The sequence below is a fragment of the Oreochromis niloticus genome, linkage group LG2 (assembly GCF_001858045.2).
Source record: "Oreochromis niloticus isolate F11D_XX linkage group LG2, O_niloticus_UMD_NMBU, whole genome shotgun sequence".
NCBI lineage: Eukaryota > Metazoa > Chordata > Actinopteri > Cichliformes > Cichlidae > Oreochromis > Oreochromis niloticus.
In genome coordinates, this window is record NC_031966.2 from 35545863 (window position 1) to 35555117 (window position 9255).

A 9255-nucleotide genomic window follows, 5' to 3' on the forward strand; every position below is an offset into this window, starting at 1 on the left:
TCAGCTTTTGAGCCTCTGCACTGCCCTTACCATTTTACACTTGAGAAATGCATACCACCTTGTTCGCATTAGGGAGGGTAAGTCATTTACTGAAAGACCTTTTGAACATATTTGTATATTTAGATGACATTCTTGGCTTTTCCAATAACTTTAAGCAGCACAAGGATGAGAGAGGAAGTTTTTGCAGAGATTATTGGAAAATGAAAACAACAAGTCACCTTCATTACTTTTCTCATGAATCACTCGGGAACTAGAGGACCCCATTAGACTGGCTCAGAAAACCAAACTAGACCCAGGTTCAGGCCTCCCAACTGTCATTTTGCGGCTGCCTTATTTGCTCACAGGTCTTGCACATCACCAGGTTTGCCTGCCACCATCATCTTACTTTTGAAAGACGTTTTCTATTAGACTACTAGAAAAAGATACTCATGAATATGTTCCTGCATGCACATGCTGTGCCAGAAAAAAGGCAACTTTCCACTCCTAGATGTCCCTGGTCACATATTCCTTTAGATTTTGTCTCAGGACTGCCTCCATCACAAGGATACAGCATCATAACCATATAAGACATATTTTCTAAAGCAGTATGCCTGCAGTACGTTAACATCCTCTGTTACATGTCTGCCCCCCTTTGAAGCCTTCAGTTCAGTGAACCTTCACTTTAGCACAATTTGTGTTGTTGCAGATGCATCTGGAGACAAATACAAGTTGTGCTACTTCAGACTGCTGACCAAGATTGGAGCATGATCCTGGTCCTGCACAACACTCCTGGTCAGAAGTTTTGAGTTTCTTTTAAAGACGTGCCTTTAAAATACATTTCCAAAAAAGTGGCTCCTAACCCTCAGATTATTTGGAAGTGGGAAAATCTGCTGTCCATCTCAAGCTCCATTCTTCCATGAAGATTCATCCCACTTTTCATTTTCTTAGTTCAAACATCTCTCTTCTGTCCATTCACCTGGATGATTGATGGTGAACCTGTTTACTGTCTTTGCAAGAGTCTAGATGCTTAATGGTGGGGCAGGAGCCGCCACATTCACCTGGTGAACTGGGAAGGATAGGATGTGGCAGATAGGTCATGGATTCCCAAGTCTGGTATCCCCGACCTCTTTTTGATTGCAGATTTCTAACGGATGGATCCAGTTAAGCCTAGAAGGCCACTTGAAGGCAAGTGGGGATGGTTAGGGGTGCTGGCAGGCTCAGGGTTTTTGTTTCATTTCTTTTCACTCTTATTCCATTTATTTTAGTTCTTTTTCCCTATGTGGACATGTGGAGAGATGTTCCCCTGGGTAAATATCTGCCATTCTATAACCACCTCAAGGAGACATGTCAAAAATCCTGAATAAGACATTACCATTCCTTCACTCACAGTATGAGAAACTTTTACGCCTGCAGAATCTCCACTTGTGTACTGATAACCAGTTTCCACTTCCAAGCTACTCCCCACTCCCTAGAAGACTTTTGTCACTTGTTCAATAAAGTTTTTAAAGCTGACATCTCTAGATTAGGTCTGTCTGTAAAGTCCAAAGCCTGTGCTATCATGACAGCAAGAGTTATGTCTATAAGAATAAACCAATATACATTTGTTCTGTTTATTTTTCATATAGTTTTCTTAAAGGTGAAATGTTCCTGATAGGGACTTTTGGTACTGATCTAGTCTTTTATAGCAACAAAGGAGGGACAGAATGATTCCAAGGTCCACTTTCTAAATATCTGAGAAATTGAAACTTCTTACTTACTTACTCTGAATTATTAATTTCTTGGGATATGTAGTGGAGACCCAACACAAATTAATAAGTAATGAGAACACAACAGCAAAAGGATGATTGTAGGTCAGAAGTTCTGTTTAACTTGAATTTACTTTGTTTTAATGAATAAAGCACAGTCCCTCTCCTCTCAGTGTAAAAGTGTGCAAAGTAGTGAAGTTATATTAAAAATATATATATTTATATATATGTATATAGCAGCTGGATAGCATAGTGGTAAGAAGACTACACACCTTTGGAATGGGAGTCCAAAACAAGGCGTCTCTATCCAGTAAGGGTGCCTAGGTTAGACTCAGGCCTCTGGTAGGTAACCCAAGCATGAAGTTCACACTTTATTTCCTCTCTCTGTGCTCTCTTTTCCAGTCCCCCCCTTTATGCAACGTTTGCTTTGGTTTATTTTCAGTTAATTCTATTCATGTAGTCTAAGTTTAGCAGCATCTAAGAAGACACAATTGCAACATTTTTACCTTTCTAAGAAATCCAGAGATTTCTTGTAGCTGATCTTTCTAGCCTGCAGACATAAGAGGCTATTTCAAGGACACGTTTGAAATTTAGATTCAGGATAAGACTGCATTCTTTAAGGCTACTGTTTGTAGCTCAAGGCCGTTAGCAAAAATAAAATAAATAAATAGGATGAGATTCATGTTTGTCTTCTATATTTATTTAGCATCTGTCACAGTCTTGACAGAAAACATAGAAACCAGTGGATTATGATAGAAATGAATGACAGGACTGCTCTTGGTAAAGACGGGAGATTAAAAAGAAAATTTGTGGCTTGTCAACTGGATGTATCCCCCCAACCACACACACACACACACACACACACACACACACACCACCACCACCCATATCCCAGACTGCCACCAATAGTGGATTTGACTATTTAGCTGGTATGACAATTTGGCTTTTCCATTGAGAAGAATAAGGATGAAATCTTTAGACAGGCATTTAGATTCATCTCTCATGTGATAGGAAGAGCATTTATTATAGGTCATGTTTGTCTGAATCCTCTTATAATCTCTGGCTTGGTAACATTACCTTGGGTTCTTTTATACGTGTCTGACAATGAGTAGAAAAACTGAACAAAATATTGAACACCGGCTGATAAAACCTTCCTGTAAGGTCTAGTCAGCTCCTGACAGCTTACTGTATACTTTACTTCCTCATTGATTGTCACATAAAGGTATTTCTTGACTTATGTAATGGAAATGAACATGCTACCATGAATTCAAATCAGTTGGCCAAGTAAAATTATTCAAAATGAAAAAAAAAACATCATCTAGAATCGCTGTGATGCATCATGGGTATTTCTTAGACGCTTTGAACATTCCCATATGGAAAAGATATATATAAATCTTATATAAATCTTATATAAAGATATATATAAAGTTTGTATCTGTCTTGTGTGAAACTTGTATGAAAACCATACAAGAGTGAAAACAGATATAAGATCCGTTGAAAAATTATATAAATGAAACTTGTATGTTTTGGATACTTACTAAAACAATATATGAAAGTAATGAGAAAGTGGCCACTTTCATGAGTAAATCATATAAGGCTTATATGATTCACTATATGAAGCAAGCTAAAGCTGATGCAAGTCTTTTATAAGTTTTTCCTATTTCTTTTCCATATGTGTATAGTTCCTTTGGCTGAATTAGGCTCCAGGTATTTAATTAACTTTGAGGAAAAACTCTTCATTATATCACAAACAGTTGCACTTGCACATTTCTTGTCATTGTCATGGGTCAGGAAAAAATGCATACTGAAGGTATTTTTACTAGTAAGAATATTTCTGTTAAACCATAAGTGCTTGGTTCTTGGTGCTGGTTTGGGTAAGCCAACAGAACATGTTGTTAGCTGTGCAATCTCTGAAGTGATTAATGAAAGCTGTTTTAATACAGGTTAATAAGTACAAAAACTTGCATTTCTTTTCTGTCTCTTTCCCAAGGTTTTGTAGCCCAAAGATTGTGGATGGCACCACATTGTAAAGCATGCATTCCAGTTTTAGCTTCACACTTCTGATGTGTAAATCAGTTTTAAGCTGTTAACTTTCAGTAGATTTTGCTAATGTTAATAATTCTAATACATGTAATCTGTAATGCTTGGGTCTTTGGAGTGAATTATTGGTAGGCTGCCAGTTAAAATGAAGCTCATTGGTGGAACCTTTGGTGTTTTAGTTTATTAACCCTATGAGAAGCAGGGTCCAAATGGCTTTGGCTTGGCCAGACACCGACTGGCCAGGGCCTTCCTGTGTGGAGTGTCTCTACGTGGGTTATATCCATCTCCTGTGATTTACTCCCACAGTCCAAATACATGCAGTTAGTGGGGTTTGGTTACCTATTGATTTTAAATTGTCCATAGGTGTGAATGTGGGTGTGAATGGTCATCTGTCTCTCTGTGTTAGCCCTGTGACCGACTGGGGACCTGGCCAAGGTGTGCCCTGCCATGCACCCTGTGGCAGCTGGGATAGGCTCCAGCTCTGAGTTGGATAAGCAGAAGAGGGTGGATGGAACATAGATTCCTTGTGTTCAGCTTTTTCCGACTTCCCCAGTTCCCATGTCATTACTTGCTGTTTTGTTTTGATTCTCGAGTCTTTTGGCTCTTGTGCGTTGCCTTTAGTTTTACTTCACCCGACTCGTCATCTTGATGGCTTTCTTTTGTGTGTAGTTCCACAGATGTTTCCACTCTCTCTATAGCCTCAGTGTGAAAAAGACTGAAGCTTGTATGGACTGTCAGTTTGTTATTCCTAAATTTGTTCCCTAATTTGCTTCATGGTTTCAGATAAGATGGATTTACCCACTTTGGCTATTGTCACTTTGGATGAAATTCTGTGGAACAATGATGAAAACAAGCGGTACACTTATCATACTAATACTTTTAATACTTTTATAGAAAACCCCAAAACATTAACATTGGTTTAGAACAGGACAAAAACCCAGGACCGTGACAGTATTACTAGAAGTATTAAAGTAAACAAAACTAGACAGTCCATAACTCAAGAATTTAAAACAAACCCCACAAAATATGAACCAAACACAAAAACACTGGCTCAGTGACCAAGGAGCCATGAAGATAGTGAGCCTGCACGAAGTATCAGTGGGAATACGAAGGAAGGGATTGTTCAGATTGTTCGGTCAGCCTTCACTAATGGGTGTACTGTTTGCTTTTTTTACAGTATGAATTTTCTGTTGAACATTAAAAAACAAAACCCCGACGAGAGTTGGAGCTGAAACTATCTTCCTATTTTTTCCTTGAGAGCGTGGGCCATTTCTTTTCAGATAATTTCACAAATTTATGGTTTTCCCGCCACTCTGTCTCGCTCATTCACGCTCTCTACTGATATAAGTCAATGGAGATCACTCGGCAGTCTCTATCTTTCTCACTTTTCTTCTCTTCTAAAGAGCTGCACTTGGACACCCAGCACAGCACTGGACAAAAGTATCGATGCCCTCATCCTTATTTACATCTTAGGGTTTTTTCTTGTTTTTGTTTGTTTGTCTTTTGCTAGATTTGAATTTATATTCTTGGCTCTATATGATGTCAAAAGAGAGGACATCGCTAACATAGTAGGTAGGGCACACGAACACCATCTGCTGAAACATGTATGATTTGTGTGGAGTAGCCAACACAAAGGGTGTGGGAACACAGCTCACAGGGTGTCTGTGAGCCCAGTGTGATCACTTTGAACTGTGTATCATACAAAGTTACTGTAGAGTATCCAACAATACAATTATGAAATAGGACACAACAGGTCCCCCTTAAGAACTGTGGACTCAAACATGTGAAAGGTCCAATAAAATGATCCAAATTTTACATTTATTATTCCTTAAAATGTACCTTATATCAAAGAAGCATTAGGCACAGCTCTCAGTCTGAACTGGTGATGTGTTTTGTTTTCTTGAAATGATTCTAATAAAAATAAAAAACAGATACAATCAACTTTAAGCTCAGTAGAACCCGCAGGTGTGTTTCAGAGGTTGTGCCAAATTAAAAAGTCTATCATTTAATTTCCATGCTCATTTTATATTCTTGCAGCCGTGTATGAGAAAACACTTAACCTGCATTTGAACCTTCATTTGTACAATGCAAGTTCTCACAGTAAAACAAATCCTTTAGTGGATAGGTTTTGCTAAATGCCTCGACTGCAGTGAGATTTAAGCAAAAAGAACAGACATTTCAAGGACTTGATTGAAATTCAGTGTAAAGGAACACCATAGAGATTTAAAACCATTTCTATACTGTGATATGGGTGGAAATTACTTATGAAAAGGGCACACAAATGCAGAGATCAATTTTTTTTAACCCACAAAATTGCAAGTACCACAGTGCAGAGTCTTCCCCAGTGAGCCACCGTGGTGTTTCCACACAATACGATTGGAGTGCTGGAATCCATACGGAGCGAAAGAATATAAAGAGGGTGAATGGGAGATTGAGGCAGGCAGTTTTTGTGCGGAGAGAATGGATAATCTATAGGCATGGATTTACATTCATCGACTCTTCTGTGGAGCTGACTTGGCACAGAAGACACACGACTTATGAAGACATCAGCTCTGCAGCTTTCATTCAGACTATATGCAGATAAATCTCAATGTGTGTGTCTGTGATTGAAATGGAAAAACAGCAATGGAGACATCAGTCATGATTTGGTAAGTCAGCATGCATGCAGATTAAACAGCAGAGACAGATTACTGAGTGTGTAAGGCTTACTGTGCTCTCGTGGTGTACTCTACTTAAAATGTGAAGACACATTCTGAAAGTTCATGATTACACATACATTACATATGAATGTCACTTTGGGTTTTGACCAAGCTTTGCATATTGACGACTGTGCTTCCGCTTCAGTAGAATGAAGTGTACGCTTACTTAGCTCCACACCAAGAAGCTTATTTTACTCCAGTGATTAATGCAACACTTTGCATCGTAATCCCCCATCATAACAGGTAGTCAAAAGCATATAAGCAGTGGAACAGTCAGTGGTCAGGGCTCTTTGAAAGCAACAAAAGTGCTTACAGTGACTTGTGGGAAAATTAATTGCTCTTTGCCAGAGTCCTGAAAGTTTGATAAGAAGCCTTAGCACAGTGGAAAAAGTCTGTTAGTCAGCCTCTCAACCAAAGCACCATCCACGTTTCACTGTGCCTGTTCTACAAGATGAAAACAATATCAAAAGCATCAAAGGACGGCTTTAGCTCACTGGCCATTTAGGGGAAAGGAAACTGACTTTCCAGCTGACACCAGCAATCTGCAAGAATTGTTTTTTTATGAAATTTAAGTGATTCTATTATTAGCCATGTGGTGATCTATTGACAGCACAGGTTCTGGATATGCAGGTATCAAAGCAGTGACACTAAAGACTTAAGAAGGAAGGCAGTCCAATCCCCCTGCGGTGTGCAGAGGAAACCACTGAAATGTGAAAAACCCATCATTTCCAGAGGCAGGTATACTGAACCCTATTGTACTGGGCCATCCACACACACACAGGTACGGATTAAGAAGACTACAGGATGAGGCTGTGTTGTGGAAAGAGTAAACACTAGGACGTAAGATGTATGTTGGAGCAAAGTGGACGACCACATTGTTCTCTGATGTGCCAACATGATTAAGGATGATTTGATAGCTGGTCATCTGGTAGCACAATCACTACATTGTGACACTGCTCACTAATGAATCCTCGTAGTGGCCGGGTTGTTAACGTACTTTTCACCCTAAAGACTCAAGTTAGGATAGAGGCCTTTGTTATGATCCTTATTTGTTGTAATTCTTCATGTTTACAGCTCGGCCTCCAGAGTGTTCCATTCCCCTGCCGATGACCCAGATATCAATGTCAATACAAAGGATGTCTCAATTCCTAAAATGCATCTAGAGGATGGAGAAGACAGAAGAGAGGAGGCTTGGTGGTAGATGTGTCAAATGTCTGATCAATATCACTTCCACAAAGCAAGGATGACTCATTTTGTTAAAACGCCTGTTGCCTCAACTCCTCTGCTTGCATCTCTCACGGGAGGGACTAAGACATGATGAGAGGAATCAAGGATGTGTACTTTGGGAAATGAGAAAAGTAGCATTTGTTTCCTCTGCCTGAAAATTCCTGTTGTCCGAGTTGACCCTTTTTCAGTTTACTTTGGCTTTATTTTGAATTTTAGATTTATTTTTTAATTCCCTTTTCTTTTGTCCACCCTCATTTAATGTCTAATTGGATTCTTCTGTTCCTTACTAATCTGGTTTTCATTTAATCTCTCTGTCCCCTTAGACTTTATCCTTCTTCCTGAGCCTTCCCTGTTGTTGGATTTTGAGGTTTTGTTGTGTTTGTGAGTATTAAAGCTTCTGAAAAGTCCTGCCTTTTGCACAGTGGTGGTGGACTTCTTTGTTGTGTTCAAAAACCTGTGAAAGAGGCAATGATGACACGCTACATTGCAAGATACTTCAGTATAGCCTTGCACCTTCCAGAGAGGCAACGAGTGTTTATGAAAACTTAAGCTCTCACTGCCGACCAACAATCATTTAACTTGTGTATGTACATGTAGTATAATTTAATGACTAAATACCCATCCAACGGGCTCTTGGGCTGATAACTTGTACACTCTCAGTCTACACTGCTGCACCACTATTACATTTACAATCATTGCGATTGTTAATTAATAAGCTAAACTGCTACATTGTATGTGTTTAGCTATAGTGTCCAGTCACCAAAAAAATACTGGTGGCCACGAGTGCTCCCACTCAGCCTCCTACCAGATACACCTATGGTATCAATTCACGTCACCTCATTCTCAAGTTATTGCATTCACAAACTTCAGTGTCCATGCTGCCTGACCAATGACATTCATATTGAGCTGAGTTGTTGAGAGTATACTGAACTTTTGTGTTGGTAAGCACTGTTGTTTTTGTTGGAGCTAGCCACGGTTAGCTGGTATTACTGATATAAAATGTGTCTAACTTTGTCAGATCAGGTAGGCTGTCCCAGGGCTAACACATAGAACCGGACAACCAATCACGCTCACATTCAGTCCCGCATTCGTACCTATGGGCAATGTAGTGTTTCCAATTAACCTAACCCCACAAACTGCATGTCTTTGCACTGTGGGAGGAAGCCGGAGAACCCGGGGAGAACCCTCGCAAACACAGAGAGAACAAACTTTTTACACACATTATTATCTACATAACAATAATAATGAGCATTTGACTGTAATCAGTGATCACTGTGCTCACTATAAATATGCAATGTATGTCGGTAATATACGGCTTAAACTGCGTGTGTGGTAAGCGTTTATGTAACAATGTTCTGAGATAAAAACATTCACACTGAGGTCTAACTACCCTACACTACTCCTGAATCCTCAAGCTTCAGAAAAGGGATTTGTGGAAACATTAAAAAAAACAACTGATGTATGTAACTTGTCTTTTTATTGACTTACTTAGCTGACTACTGGTCTACTAAGACTTGGCAAAAGGATTTTCCAGTGCTTTCGAGCTGTTTGACAATTTAAATAAT